The sequence below is a fragment of the Lepidochelys olivacea genome (assembly GCF_965140295.1).
Source record: "Lepidochelys olivacea isolate rLepOli2 genome assembly, chromosome: 10".
NCBI classification, from domain to species: Eukaryota; Metazoa; Chordata; order Testudines; family Cheloniidae; genus Lepidochelys; species Lepidochelys olivacea.
The window spans coordinates 11647130-11669865 of NC_140420.1; positions in this window are offsets into that span (position 1 = coordinate 11647130).

A 22736-nucleotide genomic window follows, 5' to 3' on the forward strand; every position below is an offset into this window, starting at 1 on the left:
GTGGTGTGATTTTTCAGAATCTCTTTTGGGAATAGTCATGTAGGTGAAATAGCTGGTATTCGTGATTATGCTATTTCTATGCATGCATATTCATCTTGGCATCTGAAGTTATGAATATCAGTTTCCACAATATGCATCTGAGGAAGTGAGCTGTAGCTCACGAAAGCTTATGCTCTAATAAATTGGTTAGTCTCTAAGGTGCCACAAGTACTCCTTTTCTTTTTGCGAATACAGACTAACACGGCTGTTACTCTGAAACCTGTGTTTACTACGTTTGCTCCTGTGGTAATGCCCACAAGGTATTTAGCCAGCTCATAAAGGGACAAGTCAAGTTGAATGGCCCATTAAGGAACACTTAGCTCACAATGGCCCCTGGAAAATGCCTGACTACACTTAATTGACTTTTTGTGAATGTTCTAACTAGAATACGGGTGGGGGTGAGGGACATGTAACTTGCCCTTGTGACTCCAAACATCTCTTTCACAGTAAGAACAGATTTCCCTTTACTTGGCACTTGGCAGCAGCTAAAAGGCCCTGGCCTGGAAACATCTCCATTTTGCCTCTTTCCTGCTCTGGACTCTTTCCTGCTCCAGCCTCTGGTCTATGAACATATACTAATGGGAGCATTCTAACTAAGGGACTGAAGACTTTAAGGTAATATAGAGCCTTCATATTTCCTTGATCCTTTGCAGATGGAATTATGAGTTGGATATGGTACAGAGACTGTTCTAGCCTCATTGATTGCTGATTTCTCCCTTGCAATGGACAAAGATCAGATGCCTGCTGACTTTCTCACATGAGTCAGCAACCTTTGATACCTGTGGTATAAGCAACATAGCCCTTGCTCGAGTGTTTTGTTCTTTCCTCTCCAAATGTCAAAGCCTGTTCCGATTGAATTCAATAGCAAAACTCCTTTTGATCTCAATGGGGACAGGATTTGGCCCCAAGAGATCAGAGAATGTGATTTTGATCAATTGCTTATCTGTCCAGAGACAGTTCTCATGCATGTTCTGACAGGCTGATTTTGATTGCCCCTCCTCCATGTCATGCTGAGGAAAATAATAAAACAATGTGGGCTGTAGTTCTATCAAGATGTCCATGGCACACACAGTTCTATGCCTCTTTTCCATCAAACCCAGATGGTGCAGCATCTTTGCTTTCCTAGTGCCTGGTGGAGAGCAATACTTAGATAAAGGCAAACTGGCAGAAGCTTAGTGTGTTAAGGGAAAGTGCGGTGATTGTCCTTCCTTTCCTTCTTTCATTTACAAAGTTTTCAATTTGGGGTGCTGCTGGATCCTCAATGACACCTGGAGTACAGGTGGCACCAGGGGCCCAAAGCATCATTTTACACTGCAGCTCTCTGTTTAACAGATGCAGTTGTAAAATTTTAGAGAGGTAAGGGGGGTGTCGGAGGGGACGGAGAGAGCGTGGGGGCCCCGGACTGGGGGCGGGGCAGAGAGGAATCACATGGAGGGTCACGTGGGGAGGTCACGTGCCCTCCCTTGTGTCCCTCCCATGAGTGCAGTACCGGCAAGAAATGATTTCTACTTGCACCACTGTTTGCAAACAAGGGCAAACAAACTTGAAATACTGGGGTCTAATCACCCAAGGCTTTCCCAGCTGGGTGAGGAGAGGACCCACACCCTTCCTGGCTAATATGGAGAGACCAGCACCAAGGATCTCTTAATCCTGGGTCTCTCTTGCCTCCTGTCCAAGCCTAAGAGGCAGGAAGCCTTATACCTGGCTTCCTGTAGGCCAGCTGGTGCTCCTAGTCATATGCCCTGCGATGACAGCTCCCAGTTTTAGTAGGCCTAAGGGCTGTAATCGATGCCCTGGGATTCAGGCCTGAGCCTCAAGGCTGAGCACTCTGTTATAACCAGACAAAGAGAGGGAAAAAGGAAGTATCATTGTCTTCATCTCATAGATGGGGACCTGAGGCACAGAGAGATTAAGTGTCTTTCTCAGGGTCACATAGGGTGTCTGTGGCAGAGCTGGGAATTCAACCTAGCTCTTCTGTTACCCAGTCCATTGCCTTAACTACAAGATGTCCCAGACTTGGACAAACCCCAAATCAGTGACTACTGTTAAAAAAATGTGGTCATAAAATGGGAATGGGGAGAAACATTCTTCCTTTCAAATCCCATTGATCAGGGCTACATATGCCAAAAAAGGTAAGAAGGAAAAGGATTTAGTGCCTGTGAAAGGGGCTGGACTGAGAGCTCCTGATAATAAAGTTCTTCTCTCTTTATCCACAGAGTATACAGTATCCTCTTTACCCAGGCCCATCAGCTGCAATGCCAGTCTCCCCACACTGTGTGCTTGAATCCTTAGCCAGAGGGAAAGCTGCTAGGGATGAGAGGATCATTTTTTCCTATTTCCTTTGAGTCTTTGTCTACACGGGGGGAATAGCTATTCCAGAATAAAAGGGTGGGTACTCTGCTCCGGAATAAAAGTCACCTTCTGATACTGATCTCCTTTGTAAAGCGCTTTGAGATCTGTAGCTGAAAAGTGTCGTATAAGAGCTATTATTATTCCAGAATAGAAAAGGAGTACTTGTGGCACCTTAGAGACTAACACATTTATTTGAGCATAAGCTTTTGTGAGCTACAGCTCACTTTGGAAGTGCACTAATTGTTCTGGAGTAGAGTGTCCCACAATAGCTACTCCGCTCAATTTCCCCATGGAGACACACCCTCAGTCACTGGCCTCTCTTCTGAAACTGCCAACCCGTGAACCATGAAGGTGATGTGGACACCTGTCCACTAGAATCAGGACAGCGGCAGCCAAATTCTTTCACGCAGGGACCTGAAGAGCCATTAGAGAGGAACAACCTTTGTTCACTACTGTCCTGGGCTGGATTCAAACTGGCAGCCAAGAGGCAGGAGGAAATCATAGCATACCATTATCCTCCCACGGCTTCCCTTCTGTAACAGCACTTGTCCGCTTGCAAACCAGAAAAACACAGCAAGACATCACAACATGCTGCCTGAGCCCATCAGTTGTGAGCACATGCCAGGGCAGGTGGCTATTTACCACAGTAGGTGGATGTATGGAATAGAGTCCCGTAAAACACAAACTGTAGCAAAGGCAAAAAGACAAACTGCAGGTAAAAGCAGGGCCGGCAGCCATCGCCTTTCCCATTCTCCCTGTACTCCGAGCTCCCTTTGGGTTAAAGCCCCTTATTGTACTTGGACGAGAGAAAGAAAGAACATCAATGTGGAATTCACAGCAAAGAACTCAGGAGAACAGGGCAGCAGAGAAACCCGGCCCGACTACTTCCTTCTTGATTTCACCCAAATAATACTTGGCATTTACATGAGGGATTTGTGCTTAAAACACACAGTCATACCTGCTTGGCAGATTCATGTCAGGAGACTGGGCGGGAGAGCTGTGTGTGAAGGAAGGATTGGAATAGTTTAGATGAAGGATTTTCAGCCTGGGGGTTGCAAACCCAGGAGCAGTCCCAGACAGGTGACAGGGGGTCAGAGTCACATTCCCTTCCCCTACTGCTAACTAGGAGGGGGGATCCTGTCTAGATCCCAGCTAGATGGGAGGAAGGTTCCCGCTACAGAAAAGATGGGAAACCACTGGTTCCGGTCCACACCACCTCCTGCAATGGATGATGATGGTCAATTTACAACTCGCAAGGGCTGACAGGACAAGCAGCTCTGGATACTTTCAGACACTCGCAAGCGTTGTCTACCCTTCCCCAGGCAGACCTGTCACAATGGCACAAGCTAGCAGCAGGTAGAAATAAGAAACATAGAGGAACAGCGACGATAAACCTTCCCAAGATGGCTGTCATCATACTCTGTCCGTTTGCTGCCCCGCATTCCAGTCCTCGCAGTTTAAACTGCTGATGTCTCAGTCCCTTCTGGTGTCTGCGGAACGCACGCCTGTTAACTCTGGCCATCCAATCCATTCATGTGGTTCCTGCACAATCTCTCAAGGGCAACAGAGGGTGTTTCTCCTCTTTTCACTTCAAGGACACTCAAAAGCTGTTTTCACATTTGTTTTTGTTTTAAACTTGAGGCTTTGCAGATATTAAAATATAATCCAGGAAGAATTTGCTTTGTGAGGGAACCATGTGGGATTATTTTTGGAAAGGAGGTCAATGGGGGGGCTGATAGGGGGAGGGGGGAGAGATTTTCATTTCCCCTCGGTGTCCCTTTGGGATCCATGTTTATTCTTGCCTAGAAACAATAGCAGCTGGTATGGGAACAAAGTCAGAGACATTCAAAATATTCCAGCTTTCACAGAGCCTCCTGAGCAGAGAATACCCTGTGTGAAGCAGAAACACTAGACCATACCATCTTGGGAGACCAGGTCTGGTAAAAGAAAAAGGCTTCCCAAAGGGGATGGATGTTGGGGAGAAGTAACACAGGAATATCAAAGCTATTTAGACCAGGCTGCTATTTCACAGATGACAGGGCAATAGGGACCTGGGGAAGAAAAGCATTAAAACAAAAATTGCTTTTGCTATTGGGTTGTTGAGCCTCTATAAAGAGTTTAGTACTCTGTGTCACAGGTGAAGGGAGGAACAAAACACTGGGTATAGGAAGCCATGAGCCCTCTCCAGATCCAGAGACATGTTCAGGAGATAAACAAGAATTCTAGAAATGTAGAGAGGCTTATGGTGATTACCCAACACATGAGGAAATAAGGGCAGACAGCAGTGACAGAGGAAGCTCTAAAAGAGCAGGCTGATAAGAGCAGTGAGGTCATCACAGCAGAAATATTGTAGGAAGACTTTCCAAACATAGCTAGAAGACCAAGTTACACTTACACCCAGCTACATCAGAAGCTGTGTCCTGTTTTTTCAGCAATGTGCAGGCAGTGAAGGTCTTATTAGCCCAATATTTATATTTGATATGAACAGAGGGCGCCAGATTCATCCCTGATGTAATTACACTGAAATCAGTGCTTTTTGCTTTATGGCTGATTTGATCATTTTTTTTAAGTATTGGGTGGTGCAGGCTATTTCCTGGGTTCCAAAATGTGAGTGGCCCTGACTTGTAAATTCTTATAGTTTGCATATGGACCTTACACCGTGTTGAGCAACCCATTTAATGGAAACAGGCTTTGGCTACACGGTATTAATAGAGGCCCTTATACATTATACTTTTAGAAAGCACAAGCCAGAGCCTTAGCTGATGTCAAACTGTAGCTCTGCTGACTTTAGTACAGCGATGCTGATTGACAGCCACCGAGGGTCTCAACCCTTGGGAATGTGCATTTGAAGCCATTCAAAATAGCCATTTCTCTTGAATGAATATCAGTACTGAACATGGACCATAGAATGAATTTGAGAAAGACAAGCTGCCATCTTGGCTGTGGATTTAAGTATGACCCACAACATATGGCGAGATCACATTTTCTGCTATGCTAAATGTCTTTGAGGACTGCAAGGCTCACTAGTGGGATGGTTTCCAATCCATTCTAAAGCCAAATGAGTTTGGGTCAGATGGTTTGTTTGGGTTCCTGATATTCTAGAGAATCAGGTTTTTTATTTATTTTGGATTCATCTAAGGTTGGCAGTTAGGATGCATTCTGCCCTTGTTGTCTGATCAGCAGCAGTTGTATGTTCAGACTGCTCTTGCTCTGCTAAGTCAAGAAGCATCCATAAATCTCTGTGTGAAGCACAAATGCAAGGCTAAATACACTATTGTCCCATAGTCCTCTGAGTTACCGCTTTGGCCATTTGAACCTCCACTGCCATTAGTAAACACGGAAGTCCCAAGTACAAAATCCAATAAGATGGCCAAAATAAATGTTAACGATCTTGCAAGAAGGGTCAAAGTTTTCTGTGTGATTGTTACTGAAGCAGTTTGGCAACGGACAAGCTTTTTGGGGTTGTCACTTCTTTGCCGGAAGTCTTCCATCAACAGCAGCAACGTAACAGCCAATGCTTGGCTCAGCAATGCTGTTTCAGCACTTAGCTCTACAATCGCCTGGTTGAGTAGTCGCAGCACAGTCCGCGGGTTTTCTATCACAGTCCACTCTAGCCACAAGAGTGATTCATCATGGTCCCCTTCTAAGGAAGCATCCTGGAATGGCACCACCATTACCTCACTGGCAGTTTCCCTACCATAGAGAATTCCATGGGGTAAGTACATCCCGAGCGCGTTTGTCCTGGGGCTTGCTACTCTGCATTTGGCATCCTTTCAGAAGTTCCCCTTATGAAGCCAATAGAGAACAGCCATCTCTTTTCCTTGCAGTTATATTAGACCCATCATCCCGCTTGGATCACATGCCTAAAAACCAGATTGAGCTTCCCAAGACTCATTCATTTTCCTGTGAGATGTGTTTTTTCAGTGAGCTGCAGAAAGAGGAATCGGATGCAGGAGGTGACTGTGTGCATCATGATTGTTTGTGCGGATTGCCGCGTGATCAGATTTGTTCCTCTATTTCATTAACCCTTTGCTGCTCATCCTCCTCTTGTGCTAGATGGATCGCTAGAGCCCTCCACTGAATGCTACTTTTCCCAGTGGTTATTTAAAAGCCCTTGAAATCAGTGGAAAGACCAGCATTGACTCCAGTGAGCTTTGAATCAGGCCCTGTAGCTAGTAGAAAATCCTTAGTTCTTGCCTCTTCTGAATGCTGTTGCAAAGGGCTGAGCTGAACTGGTCACAGGCTCAGCACTGCTTCCCAGGAAGCACTGGGAGAAGAGCAGGGGTAAAAAGGACCATGTGTGAATGGATACATGGAGCTGACTTGCTTTTCTCCACTTGGACGGAGGAGAGGAAGGTGAGGAGGACTGGATTCTCCAAGGCTGTTTGAAGCAGATGCACAGCTGATAGTAGCTGCACACGTTAAAGTGTTTGTTTGGATTTCCAGAAAGCCTCTGATAAAGTTCCACATGGAACTATACAAGCTCCAGGGATCATGGGAACAGGAAGAACCATCTGTCTGTCCATGAGAGGACTCAAGAGAGAGACTGACCAGCCAAATGAGTCACCAGTCCACATGACTCATTTAGCTAATCACAGATCCCTCCCTAGGGACTAAGGAAGGAGTGAACGGAAGAGAAACCAAGGTGTACGAGAGGTGTAAGGGTTAAAGCACTCCCCTGAGCAAGGACTAGACTGGAATAGGAGGACTGAGAAGGAAAAGCAGATTTTCCCCTGCTTATGTCCAGGCATTATGAGGGAAGCAGAACTGACAGCTCCACATGCACTATGCCTGGGTAGGGTTGGAAAACTGAGGTTGGCAGGAAGTCAGGAGAGGGAGATAGAAGGTAAACCTGTGCCCATGGAGAATCCTGTAAACCCTTTCTGAGTCACTGTGGCGAGCTGTCCTTTATTTCCTCTCTGGCTGCTGGGTGAAGAATGTTTGCTCAGTAACAGATCCAAAGAAACCTGCTGTGACTCATTACTCTCAAGCCACTGGTCTAATCTTGTAGTCCATTGCTGAGCCCTGTGAGGATGCCTTATCTAAGATGTCTCCTGTGTATTGCTATCATCTGCCTTCCTATTCCCTTCATCCAGGCCAGTGCAAACATTTAGAAACACTCCTCTTCATGCAGATTCGGCCTGTCATGCCTACACCCACAGAGAGCCCTCTCTGCACTCCTAGGCTGTTAGCTAGTCCAGAGGATCATTCCTGACCAAGCACCCCATTACAAATCCCTGCCTTCGCAGTTCCAACCTGCTATGCACCCAGAGTTACACATTTCAGCCCATTAGCTGTGGAGGGTGATCATCCACGACCATCCCAAAGAGAGGCACCACTATACATGATTTTGTATACACTGCATTGTACCTTCAGGGGGAGTCACTCCTCACTAAGAAGAGCGAGGAGACTTTAAGGTCAGAATGTGATCATCTAGTCTGACCTCCTGTACATCGCAAGCCACAGAACCTCACCCACCCACTCCTGTAATAGACCCCTAGCCTTTGGCTGAGTTACTGAAGTTCTCAAATCATGGTTTAAAGACTTCAAATTACAGAGACTCCACCATTTACACTAGTTTAAACCTGCAAATGACCCGTGTCTCATGCTGCAGAAGACGGAGCCTCCCCCGCTCCCCCGGTCTCTGCCAATCTGACCCATGGGAAAATTCCTTCCCATCCCAGATATGGACCCAGATATGGTGATCAGTTAAACCCTGAGCATGTGAGCAAAACCCACCAGGCCAATACCTGGGAAATAATTCTCTGTAGTAACTCAGAGCCCTTCCCTTTTAGCATCCCATCAGCGGTCGTTGGAGATGTTTGCTGCTAGCAGTTGCAGACTGGCTACATGTCATTGCAGGCAGTCCCATCATACCATTCCCTCCATAAACTTATCCCGCTCAGTCTTGAAGGCAGCTAGGTTTTTTTTTTTTGTCCCCACTGCTCCCCTTGGAAGGCTGTTCCAGACCTTCACTCCTCTGATACAAACCTTTGTCTAATTTCAAACCTAAACTTGTTGATGGCCAGTTTTTAGCCATTTGTTCTTGTGCCCACATTGGCACTTAACTTAAATAACTCCTCTCCCTCCCTAGTATTTATCCCTCTGATGTATTCATACAGAGCAATCTCCCCTTAGCCTTCTTTCGGTTAGGCTAGACAAGCCAAGCTTCTTGAGTCTCCTCTCATAAGGTAGATCTTCCATTCATTGGATCCTCCTAGTAGCCCTTCTCTGCAGCTGTTCCAGTTTGGATTCATTTTCTTAAACATGGGAGACCAGAATTGCACACAGTATTCCAGATGAGGTCTCACCAGTGCTTTGTACAATGGGACTAACACTTCACTATTGCTACTGGAAATACCTCTCCTGATGCATCCGAGGATTGCTTTAGCCTTTTTCGCAGTTGCATCACTTGGGCAGCTCATAGTTATCCTATGATCAGCTAATACTGATAAGTCATTAAGTCACCCAGGCCTTTCTTCTCCTCTGTCACCTTCAACTGATAAGTCCTCAGTTTATAGCAAAAATTCTTGTTGTCACTCCCTAAATGCATGTATTTGCAGGGCCCCCCTACCAAACAAAACAGAAATAGAAGTACAGCAGTGCTGGAGAAATGGGGCTGTAGGTGGATTAACCCTTTCACTGCCATGCCCAGTGTGCAAATCGGCTGTATTCTGTGACTTACAAAAGGAAGGGGGCAATGGCAGGCTGTCTGCACAAGGACCTCTAGGGGGGTTGGCCTGCATTGAGCTCCTCCAGGAACATCCCAGGAGTCACAAAGACACATCAGCAGCCTTAGGTCCCAAACCAGACCTGAATAAGGGGGGGTTCAAAGCCAGAACCGGGTGTCTTTAAACAGGGCAGTAGCAAGCAGGCATAAGGCAGCTCTGAAAGGCGGTAGCAGCAAAGAGAAGTGAATGCAGACTTGTTCTTCCTCTTTTGGCAGCCGCTGATAACCGCACTCATGTATTTCCCCTTCCCTTACATGCAGACAGGGTAGCCCACCTAGCCCACAGCTGGGGTCAAACAGCTGGTGGGGAAGACGTACACCACGGCCACCCCAAAGAACACCGTGTCCCTTCTGCGTGTCGCTAGAGCTGTGACCCAGTTTCACTGTGGCATGTCACAACCACAGGTTTTTTCCTCTTCGCACTTCCTCACCTCCCCCTCTTCCTCCCCCCTCACCGGCATTTTACTTTTCTCCTTTGATGCTGACTTTCAGGTCTGGAGAGACAGAGCTTACCAGGGCCTTGCGTCCTCCCAACCTTTCCCCGCCCCATTGTCCTCCCCTGGCATTTGGAAACAAGTGTAACATTCAGGGGAGCCAGCGCAGACAATGCCTGCCTGACAGGAATAATACCTCAGGCAAGTATATCGGGTATCGGCTGGCGCAGGGCACCAGGTGACTTTTCACTGCGGCTTTTTTAGGAAGAGCTTTCCCAGTCTCAGTATCTCTCAGATTAGGTTTTATCCCCAGAGAAACTTGCCGTGTCTCCATTGTATGGCAGCTGTGGGAATGTAGGTACCGGTTTTGATTGGATGGTTAGGACAATGGAGAATGGCATCAGCATCTTTACTTTGCCAGAGATAACTCTCTTCCTTTAACCCAGATGGCCTGTCGCTCTCCCCCCACACACTAGAAACGTAGAGATGTACCAACATCTGCTTCTTCCTGCTTGCTTTTCTGTATAAAGCAAAGGAGTACTTGTGGCACCTTAGAGACTAACCAGTTTATTTGAGCATGAGCTTTCGTGAGCTACAGCTCACTTCATCGGATGCATACCGTGGAAACTGCAGCAGACTTTATATACACACAGAGAATATGAAACAATACCTCCTCCCACCCCACTGTCCTGCTGGTAATAGCTTATCTAAAGTGATCATCAAGTTGGGCCATTTCCAGCACAAATCCAGGTTTTCTCACCCTCCACCCCCCAACACATAAACTCACTCTCCTGCTGGTAATAGCCCATCCAAAGTGACAACTCTCTACACAATGTGCATGATAATCAAAGTGGGCCATTTCCTGCACAAATCCAGGTTTTCTCACCCCCCCCACACACACAAACTCACTCTCCTGCTGGTAATAGCCCATCCAAAGTGACCACTCTCTACACAATGTGCATGATAATCAAGGTGGGCCATTTCCTGCACAAATCCAGGTTTTCTCACCCCCCCCACCCCCATACACACACAAACTCACTCTCCTGCTGGGAATAGCAGACACACAGATTCAAACAGATTCAGACAGTTATGTACACATGCATGGACCAATTTGTAGAGTGGGGGTGTTGAGAGCCATTGAACCAAACTGTAAATCTTGTATAAAATGAGACCCACTTCCAGCCCGGGGGTGCGGCAGCACCCCCAGCACCCATGCATGCACGGACACAATGCCACATGCAAACACATCCAGCGCATGCACACACCCAGAGCGAGCCTGCCATAGACACATTCTGTCTGTGTTTGCTTATCAAAAGGGAAATAATGATACTCCACAAGCCAATGTCGGGTTTGAGGATGCTCAGCCCAGCAGAGTTTCGTAAGGGGGAAGAGAACGCCTGGGGGACAACATTTTACCCTTTGCGCTACCATGGCCCTGGGAGGCTGAGGACTCTACGGCTGACAGTGGCCCTACTAACCCCATAAAGGGAAGGGTATGGCTCTCCCAGGGTCCTGCCTCCCAGGGTGTCAGTCACGTATTTATTTCCCATTGGCCCTGATCCAGCCCAGCATTTAAGCACATGCTTAGCTTGACGTTCGTGGGACTACCCATGTGCTTACAGTTAAACATGTGTTCAAGTATCTGGATGATCAGAGCCTTAATCGTTCTGCATAGCCTACACTCACCAAACCTTTTGCCATCCTGGCTGTTCTTCTTGGCATCTTCCCCAGCTTCTCCCCTCTATAACCCAGCGCCCCAGAGTATATGCAGTTCGCTATCTGTGGCCTAACTGGTTCTGTCTAAGAGGGGAAAGTTACTTTCTTGTATATGAGGAACCTGTTTATATGTGGGGGAGGTTTAGATTGGATATTAGGAAAAACTTTTTCACTATGAGGGTGGTGAAACACTGGAATGCGTTACCTAGGGAGGTGGTAGAATCTCCTTCCTTAGAGGTTTTTAAGGTCAGGCTTGACAAAGCCCTGGCTGGGATGATTTAACTGGGAATTGGTCCTGCTTCGAGCGGGGGGTTGGACTAGATGACCTTCTGGGGTTCCTTCCAACCCTGATATTCTATGATTCTATGTTTCTATGTCCCCAGACTGCATTTGCCTTTTTAGCCACAGAATCACACTGAACACCCAGCTTTCTTTTCCCATCAGCCTTTCTCCCAGAGCTGTTTCTGCATCACAGCTGTTAGCCAATGAGTTCCCCATGCTGTTCTTATCACCATGGTTCTCCTTTCCAATTGCACTTACCCTTGTTACAGTTCACACTACTCTCCTCTCATTTATTCAGGCCAAGCTGGAGTGTTGCTGTATCTTCAAGAATGATCAGATAGTCTCCCTGCGCCCATACACCTCACACCCAGGAACACTTTTCTGTCAGTACAGGACCCAGAGTGGGAATTTGGTGAATTAAGCATTTTGAGCCACATGCAGGCTTAGTGGGGGAGCACGTACACACACTTTGGGGAGGGAGCAGGTTCCCAGTGGGACTTCTCTCCTGGCACTATTGTCTTCCAGGAGTGATAGCTCTGAATGAGTTATCATGGCTTAGAGGGTCTGCAATCCCATCCCCGGGGCCATCATTCCTATGCTAGTAGAAGGGGGTAGATCAATCTGCACTTCTACCCTATTCTGGAACATTGCAGGGGAAGAGACTGGAAGACGCTTGTGGTTCTGCTCCATACGAAGCTGCTCTTTTAGGCTCAGAAGTGCCTCCTGCTCACAGCTGCCAACTCGCCTTGGGAAGCGTGTGAGTGCGCGGTCAGAGGGCAGATGTTGACCTGACACAGGGGTTTGGGAGCTGGTCCTGACTCATGCAAACTGGGCCAGCGGCTGTGCTGACGCATCCTCAGTGCAAGAAAAAGGCTCCTTGGCAGAGATATGTATACGCGCCCAATGGGCAGGTCCCTGGATAAAGCCACTTCCCTCCAACACATCTGGAAAACGGATCCCATCTTCCGGCAAACAGACTTTCAGAGGAGGGACTGGGCTAGCAATGTCCTCCCTTTGGGATATAATAGAGCCAAGGTAGGAAAAAACACACTGCAAGTGGAGGATGATAGCTGTTCCTACTGTAATGCCTGCTAAAGCTATTCACACTGGAAGCAAGGAGACCTGATGAGGAAGGGTTATTGGCAGAACCACTGATTCCAGTGAACTTTCTTCACACTTGGGAAAGGGACCCAAGGAAGAAGCTGTTTCCTAAACAGAGAGAAACTCAAAGCAAGAAAGGAGTTTGGACAAAAGTGCTTGACATGAAAGGGAGGTGGGCTGGATATTAGGGAGAGATGCAGGGACTGGCACCGGGGAGGCCAGCGGGAAGAAGATCAGTCTCTGCAAACACAAAGGAAAAGGGCTGAGTATTTCCCTGTATCACAGCTCCAGAATGAGCAATGGCACGGAATGTGTTTAACCACAAGCAGAGGGAAATGCCAGGAAAAAGGAAGAGGCAGAGGGTGGAACTGGGTGGCTAAAGATTGCTAACGAGAAGAGCTGGTCAGGAATTTCCACCAAAATGGTTTTTTGATGGAAAATAGTTTCTAAAAAATTGAAGTTTTCTGGGGGGGTGGAAATTTGGATTTCACCAAAATGTCTCAGTTTTCCATTGGGAAAAATAAAAATGAAACTTTCCATTCTGGGTGCCATTGACACAGGCGGAAACATTTTGGATTGTCGAACTGAACTGAAATGACAAACGGACCCAAAGAAGCATTTGGTGGCTGTGCAGTGAGGTACATGAAGTGAGTTTCCTCTTCGCCTTTGTTTCTAGCGGACAGGTGTCCACATTGGCAAACCATGACATTTGCTCAGCACATGGAAGAGGAGCTTCTGTCTCAGCCCTCCGGGGCCCCCCCCAGTTCAGGTGTGAAGCACATTGGTGTGCTCATATATAGGGGTGACTTGCCTGGCTGATGTCCCCCTTGTATAGAGAGAGGACAGCAGGTCTCCAGGTCTGCCAATCTGACACCCTTTATGACCACCAAATTCAGACTCAGTGTTGTTTAGGATTTTTTTTAAAAGCATATTCACAATAGGTGGAGAAAAAGAAAGAAGGTTAGCATCACAGCCTGGTGCCCGCCACTATAATGCACCAACTGCAAGTAAGACAATGCAACGGGGACATGGAAAAAGCAAAACTTAGCTTGTCACAGAGCTGCCCGTTCTCACAAGGAGAATTGGTGACAGAGTGGTTTACTCTGCACAGAGACAGTGGGGATTTGCTTAAATCTCTGGTAATAATAATTACGTTGCAGCTGCCGGGGAGGAGGCTCACAGCTATTTTGTTAGCAATTGAAAGCCCAGATCTGGATAAATAAGGAAGCTTGAATCTCTCTCTAGAGGAAGATAAGAAAATAGCTTATTCTCCGGCTTCAAGAGACAGCTAGCCCTTCCTGCTTGACTGAGGTTCAACTCTGGGGAAGATGCTGGGAATGAATTTGTACCTTTTGTCGCAAATTCTTTGTGTTGGCCTGGAATTCTCCCTTGTGCCCCAACCCCATCAAAGCTGAAAGTGCTGCCATGTTATTGTTAATCAGCCAGAGGGCCTCTTGCAAATTACACCGGCTCCTTTGTCAAGTCGCCTTTGGGAGAGCTGCTGTACAAGGCTCTGGAATGCTGGGACAATGGGACCGGTCAGTTCTTAATTAGACTGGATGCAGAAGGGAGCTGGCCCAGAGCACTGGTGTGTTCCAATCCCCTGGGAGGTATTGGGCAAGAGGAATGTATGCTGGGAACTGTGAGCAATCCCGGGGAAAAAAGCCAATGAAGGGGCATGAGGGAGCATGCTGATGAAAGGCGACGTGCAAATGGGACCTTGTTTGTTTCCTTTGCATGCTGGAAATGCTTCTTACAAAGGACCAAGAGTCAGCTGTATCTAAGAGCTACTTGGGGGTGGGAGGCTGCAGCCATGAAAGGTAATTTTTACATCTTGTTTTCCATGAGGGGCTGAACTACCTGCTACCTAGGGAGCCAGCCAGTGTGTCATCTTCATTAGAAAGCAGGGGGAGTCTTGAGTAATGGGGCATGAAACGGCACGTGTTTGAACATAACATAAGAACGGCCATACTGCGTCAGACCAAAGGCCCATCTAGCCCAGTAGCCTGTCTTCTGACCCTGGCCAATGCCAGGTGCTTCAGAGGGAATGAACAGAACAGGTAATCATCAAGTGATCCATCCGCTGTCACCTGTTCCCAGAGGCACAAGGCTTTATCGACTCTTTAGTGTCTCATAGCAAGGCTCCGCACAAAAGACAGAGATGAACTCAGAGGTTTTGCAGGGTTATGTTGTCTGGTCTGGTCCGGTCCGGAGTAAAGACGCTTAAGAACACCATGCAATGTATAGTAAACACATGCTTGATTAACGCTGCAGTGAATAGGAACATCATGGTGATGCCTTGCTGTGACATACTGCCTTTCTAGAGGCTACCAACCAAGAAGCCTCCCTTTACAGCAAAGAGACTCCTTCTATAACATCCAGGAGTCACCCTGGCTGAGATCCGATGAGTTCAGCTCCAGTTCCACTTCCAGCAATGAACCAGCATGCCATACATCTTTCTGCAGCATCACATCGGAGACCTTTGTCCACATGCACGGACCATACTCACACGGCCAAGGGAGCAGGCAGTTCCGTGTGTCTAAGACATGCCCAAGGGAGTGAGCTCACGGGGAACAGGCTTTTCTCAGAGGAATCAGATGACAGGACTGGGCTAAGAGCTACTTGGGGGTGGGAGGCTGCAGTGGGAGGCTGCAGAGCAACCTGAGGGCAGGGGCCAGCGTCTCCAGAAGAGTCTGAGGGGTGCCCTGCCCCCTCCGATGACAGGGTTTTATCTAGAACCTGCTGGGCATGTCCACATTTCAGAGCCAGGATCTCAGCTCTTTGTAGCCAGAGTCACAGGATCTGAACATTTCCAGACACCATAGCTGTGATTTACAAGACTGTTAACCACACGGAAAAGAGACTGTGACAAGCACAAGCATGATAAGTCAGATGCATGAATATGCAGTGGCTGGAGCAGCTGGCAGCAGGGCTGAGAAGGGAGCTCACCCCACTGGGGCAGTGCGGTGCCCAAAGGGCTTTTAAAAATATCCTTTGAAAGGTCCTTTTAAAATGGAGGTTTGAGGCCTCCCCACCTCTCCCAGGTCAGGCCCAGCAGCGTCTCCTGTGGAATCTCTTAACAAAGGCCTTAGTTCAGCGTCAGTTAAAACGCACCACCAGAGCCTCCCCGCATCATGCCACATGGAAGGAGGACGAGCCCATCTGCTCGGGGCAGATGCACAGGGTTCCCAGGCTCCCGTGTACAGTACCAGCGGGTTGGGGGAAGGGCTGCTTAAACAGTAATGAGTCCTAAGACAAGATGCTCTGATTTGCTAAGGGGGCTGAAGAAACCCGGGACCCAGTTCATGGGAACGCTCCCTTCCCCACCACGTGCACATTAACCTCTTCACTGCCACTGCTCTCTGCATGTGGGTTCACAGCCATCCTTAATATCATGCCCAGAGAGGAAGGAGGGCCTTGTTAAGGCACAGGCCTGGGAGGCGAGAGACCTGCCTTATATTCATGGTTGTGCCACAGACTTCCAGCATGACCGTGGGCCAGTCACTTAACCGCTCTGTGCCTCAGTTTCCCCACTTATAAAATGTGGAGAATACTAATCCCCTACCTCAGCGTGAGGCTAAGCCCATTGTGGGCTCTTCAGATTGAAGGTGCTATGGCCCTACAAGGCATCATTATTAGTGACTCTCATTCGTTTGACGGAACCACTGGGCCATGATACAGGAGCCCAATTATTCAAGAGGGGAAAAGGATCTACAGCTAATACAGTACAGCAGAAGATGGAGGAAAGTGAGAAAGGGGCATTGTAACATGGGATTTCACTTTGGTGGTGGCCCACTAAAAAATAAAGCTGACTCACTCCTACTCCCCCACATAGCGTGATTTCTGAGAGCTGGTGCAGCTCCTTCTGTCCAGGCCTTTATTCAGGAATTCTGCAGCAAAATCAGCAAACGGTGTGAGGGAGGCAGGAACAGAACCTTCCGCCTCCAGCTCCAGAAACAGGCCCCTTCACTTGAATGGCAGGAAAAGCCATTTAGAACGCCCCACTAATAGTGCCCATAGCGTCTGTGTGCAATTCGTAAGCAGCTGTGAAGCCCGTCGGGAGGCACTCGCTCAAAGAGAGCCAGTACATGGCACAGCGCCCTTTAACGTCTGAATTTGGACACAGCTGGGGTGAGTGAGAGGTGGAAGGCCCTGCTGCAACCATACATGGCAAATCAGTTAGCATTCCGGGCACCTTGAGACCCGCCAAGTCCTGATGAATTGGAAAGGGAGCTATTTCCCCTCCTCTGCATAGCTGCATCGTAGAACCTGGAAATGCAACTAGGATTATGATGCCAGGAGTTTCAGATCTGATAGGGGAGGAGATGAGCCTGAGTGTTGTGGCAATTTCTCTGCTGCTTTGGTGTCCAGCCCAATCTGTCTGCTTGTTACCATCTCTGCCTATTGTTCAGGGTCACCCCCTATGCTAGAGAGTACAGCCAGCAGCTCTGCTCCAATTAGTGAGAGTTGGAAACAATGAAGTCTGGCGTGGGGGCGCTGGGCGCTGATTTGGCCTCATCTGATTTCCCCAAGGACCCACACTCTGGATCGGAGTTTTTCTCTGTGACCTTTCACATCCGCTGTCTCTCCGACAAGCACCTGCCAGACACAAACACACACTGAACATGTCAGCTGCCTGCCTGCTGCCTGGGGGACAGAGGGGACTCTATCTGGGCCAGCAAAGAATTTGAAGGGCTATGTGAAAATCCCAGCTTGATGGAATGTCTCCCTGTGATACAAAGGAGCTGCCTCTGTCTCCTTGTGTCCCTGTGCTTCTGTCACCGCGCACGATGACTGACCTCTACAAACCACTGCAAGGGACTCCCTCTCCTCTTACAGGGCCAGATCCTGCCATCCCACTGGGTTTGATTCTCCATGGCCTTGCCCCTTATGGAGCCATTTACACCTGCATAAAATGCTACTGTTCTGATGCCATCGCATGTTACCGCTATGTTGCACAGGTGGAAATGATAATACAAAGTAAGGCATGGGGAAATCAAGCCCATTGACTTCATCAGTGCTACTTGCATGAGTAGAAGCTACTCCTGGGAGCAAGGGTTTACAGAATTGGTTAGTTTCACTTGTAAATCTACATTCACCAGGATCGTCTCTTTACCTGCTGCCCTAGGAGCTCCCTTACCTGAGATGAACACTGAACAGCAGAAAGAGAAAAGGAGTACTTGTGGCACCTTAGAGACTAACAGCATGGCAGTGTTACTTTATACAGCCTGAAGTAGCAAACAACTGTTCCCCTGCAAAGCAGATCTTCAGTACATAGCAAGTAGCTGTGTCCTATCAAACTGATATTACTGGTTCACAATAGTTAAGGTTGGGGCTAGCTTACTGTTCAACACACATATATTACCGTCCCAAGCATATATTACAAAAGATGTATCTGGTGCGTACTAAGCATACATATCCAGTAGCCCTTGTAGATGCAGCAAAAGACAGCAGGGTCTTGTGGACTGATTATGTGACTTGGAACCAGAACTCCTGAGATTGAATGTTCGCTGTGCCACCGATGAGCTGAATAGATTTGAGCAAGACACTTAACCTTGTTGTGTCTCAGTTCCGCCCCCCTCCATCAGCAAAGTGAGCATAATACCACTAAAGTGCCTGTCTGATGAGGACACAGTGACTTTGTCCTTACCCATAACTATTTCACATTTGGAGACAATGTATACCTTCAGATCAGCGGCACTGCTATGGGTACCCGCATGGCCCCACAGTATGCCAACATTTTTATGGCTGATTTAGAACAACGCTTCCTCAGCTCTCGTCCCCTAAAGCCCCTACTCTCCTTGCGCTATATTGATGACATCTTCATCATCTGGACCCATGGAAAAGAAGCCCTTGAGGAATTCCACCATGATTTCAACAATTTCCATCCCACCACCAACCTCAGCCTGGTCCAGTCCACACAAGAGATCCACTTCCTGGACACTACAGTGCTAATAAACAATGGTCACATAAACACCACCCTATACTGGAAACCTACTGACCGCTATTCCTACCTGCATGCCTCCAGCTTTCACCCTGACCACACCACACGATCCATCGTCTACAGCCAAGCTCTGCGATACAACCGCCTTTGCTCCAACCCCTCAGACAGAGACAAACACCTACAAGATCTCTGTCAAGCTTTCTTACAACTACAATACCCACCTGCAGAAGTAAAGAAACAGATTGATAGAGCCAGAAGAGTTCCCAGAAGTTACCTACTACAGGACAGGCCTAACAAAGAAAATAACAGAACGCCACTAGCCGTCACCTTCAGCCCCCAACTAAAACCCCTCCAACGCATTATTAAGGATCTACAACCTATCCTAAAGGATGACCCAACACTCTCACAAATCTTGGGAGACAGGCCAGTCCTTGCCTACAGACAGCCCCGCAACCTGAAGCAAATACTCACCAACAACCACATACCACACAACAGAACCACTAACCCAGGAACTTATCCTTGCAACAAAGCAATTTCTGTGGGGGGGGGGGTGGAGGGTGAGAAAACCTGGATTTGTGCTGGAAATGGCCCACCTGATGATCACTTTAGATAAGCTATTACCAGCAGGACAGTGGGGTGGGAGGAGGTATTGTTTCATATTCTCTGTATATATATATAGTCTGCTGCAGTTTCCATGGTATGCATCCGATGAAGTGAGCTGTAGCTCACGAAAGCTCATGCTCAAATAAATTGGTTAGTCTCTAAGGTGCCACAAGTACTCCTTTTCTTTTTGCGAATACAGACTAACACGGCTGTTACTCTGAAACCTGTCTGATGAGGGTATAATGAGGACTAGTTAATTATATGCGCTATCATTATTGACTGTGGTAGGCAAGAAGGTTTCGTTTTTTTTCTTTTGTGCCAGAGGCGCCAGTGTGTTTCATTTAGGGGCAGGAGACACGTACAGCTGGGACCCCCAACTCATGTCACAACTCATGAAACTTCTGACTGCTCCTGAGCTGGTTTGAATTCAAACCAGCAACCTACAGGTGAAAAGTTTTTAAACCCATTATGCAGCCCCATAGTCAACCAGGCAGCCCTCTTTAGTAGCTCTATTACTCTGTCCCTTTCACTTCTTTCCCCTCTAAATTCCTTTTCACCAGATAATACAGGCCCTCCAAGGCCTTTGCCGTCCCAAGTCTCACTCCAGGAGATCTTACAGGTGGGATGTGAGCCTGTCAGGCTCAGTGTCCTGTTTGAAAAGGCCTTGACTACTGAACCCTGAAAAATCTCACCCTTTCTGCTGGCTCCTTCCATGCTGCTGGTTCCCACACAGTTCTCCAGCAGACATGTGCCTCCTGGAGAGTCACATGATCTCCCTTCTATCTAGCTTGGTGTTGTGGGAATCCGATTAGCAAACGGCACTGGCTCCGGGATTGGGCAAAGCTGGGCAAGAAAAGGGCTAGTTCCAGGGAAGTGTTTTCCCACAGTCTGTTCCCCTACTGCGGTGACTGCAGAGGAAATCGTCCATATCTAAATGTGTCCTGATAGCTGCACTAATCTAAAACCGAATATGCAGCTTGTGGTGGGCTTGTTGGCAGTGAATAGGGTATTAGTAGAACACATGGCCTGCATTCAAGATAAAACAATGGGATGTATTCTCTCTGGGCTGTCCCCCTCCCCAGTTCTTGCCTGGCCGATTCAGACTTTAACCTCTCAAGTGGAAACACGGAGCCGAGATCTCCACGGAAGAAGGAAGAGGAGCAATCACTGAGAAATGGGGCCCTGGGATCTGGGGCTGCTGGGCGTAACATTCAAAGGTCAGGAGTTTCTTATCCTGAAGCTCCAGGGAGCTTCCTCTGCCCACGCACACCTTCCATTACTGATATGACAGTGCCTCACGAGAGCCTTACTCAAGGGCATGGACACTGTGGCCCAGAGAGGGCAAGGCCAACGTGTTCAACGACTGGCCACTGAGCTGGAGTGCCACAGTTTCTGGGTGCCCAGGTTGACACACTGGGGGTCTGAGTGTCAAAGGTGCTGAGTCCCCCAAACTCAGTCAAAGTCAATGGGAGCTGTGAGTGCTCAGAATTAGGCCCCAGGGAGTCTCAAGCTGGACACCCAATGTAAGCAAGTGCTTTCAGAAACTGCGTGTTAAGTGACCTGCTGGGAGTCCATTCTGCTCTCCAAGGCATCTCATAACCCTGCCCCGGGCTCTGTTCTCCGTCTGCCACCTCCAGCTCTGCCCCAGCCCTCTTCCTAGAGCTCCTTTTGCTTCCATTGCCAGTCTTCATGCCTGGAACAACCTCCTATCTAAGGGCTGTCAGGTCCCACCCTCTCCTTTCTGCTGCAAATTCACCAGTTCTGCTGGGTTTTAGTGACTACATCTTGTTGTCAAGGCCCTGTCTACTCCCTGCCAAGTTGTAGCTGACTGCTTTGGTGGGGCCCCAGCTTCTGGGCTGACTGGAATTGCCACAATACCTTCATCTGAATTTTGAAAATGGATGTGTTTAATTAATTAGAGGTGAAAATGAATCACACACTCAGCACAGTGCCCCCTGGCTTATTTATTGTGAGGTTACATGCAATTTGTTTTGTGCTGGCCCCATGGTTTCAGTTTTCAGTGCCATAGATGTTTGTATTGGCAGCACGCCGCTACACTGGAGAAGTTGTTCTGGGGGAAGCTGGAAGGTTTGGCAGCCGGGTAGGGGCAGCTGGAGTTTCTGGAGTAATAGGAGGCAATCTGGAATTGTGGCATAAACAGACTAGCTGGGTGTTTCTCCGAAAATGATCAGCAGTGAAGTAGTTAACAATGTTGCCATGTTGAGTAACATCTTTAGGTTTCAGGATTAACACCCATTTGAGACTAATGGGGCAGTTTGCACTTGTCTGAGAGCTATTGTTTCAGGCTGTCTGCAGACTCAGGCAGACATCACTGCATTGGTTTGCATTCATGGCATGTTTGCAAGGTTCTCTTTACAACCATAAGGACAAGAGACAATGTGGTTTGCTTTTAAATGAAAGCATGGACCTCCGAACACTGCTCCGAACACATGGCATTTTGGGATGTATAAGTAGGGGCATAGCGAGCAGATCGAGGGACGTGATCGTTCCCCTCTATTCGACATTGGTGAGGCCTCATCTGGAGTACTGTGTCCAGTTTTGGGCCCCACACTTCAAGAAGGATGTGGATAAATTGGAGAGAGTCCAGCGAAGGGCAACAAAAATGATTAGGGGACTGGAACACATGAGTTATGAGGAGAGGCTGAGGGAGCTGGGATTGTTTAGCCTGCAGAAGAGAAGAATGAGGGGGGATTTGATAGCTGCTTTCAACTACCTGAAAGGGGGTTCCAAAGAGGATGGCTCTAGACTGTTCTCAATGGTAGCAGATGACAGAACGAGGAGTAATGGTCTCAAGTTGCAGTGGGGGAGGTTTAGATTGGATATCAGGAAAAACTTTTTCACTAAGAGGGTGGTGAAACACTGGAATGCGTTACCTAGGGAGGTGGTAGAATCTCCTTCCTTAGAGGTTTTTAAGGTCAGGCTTGACAAAGCCCTGGCTGGGATGATTTAACTGGGAATTGGTCCTGCTTTGAGCAGGGGGTTGGACTAGATGACCTTCTGGGGTCCCTTCCAGCCCTGATATTCTATGATTCTATGCTCTGTGTACAGGGCTGGGCTTTGCACTACATCCCAATACTAACCATACTGTACCCTCCTGTGCCTATAGAGACAAATCCTGCAGTCCTTACACAGGCAAAATTCCCACCCCATGCTCATCCCAGGAAGGGGCACCGTGCAGTATAGGTGTCTGAGCCCCTGCCCCATGTGCAGATCCCTGGGTGACCTCTGTACATAGATTGGGGAAGGGAGCAGGCCCATAGCGTGTAGCCGGCAGAGTCAGGAATGGAACCCAGCTCTCTCCTCTAAGCTCCTTTTAACCTACATTAGCAGCAATGCGCTGCTGCCCGCCACCCTCAGCGAGAGCACTGTTGATACCACTCCCTCAGCCTCAGGCTTAGCAATACCCCCTTTTCTCTTCTCCTGGCACCCTTCCCCACCCGACCCCCAGCCTCAGCCCCAGCTGTGTGAAATCCCTTCTGCCCATCTTTACAACAGAGCCCGGTGGGCGTGAGCC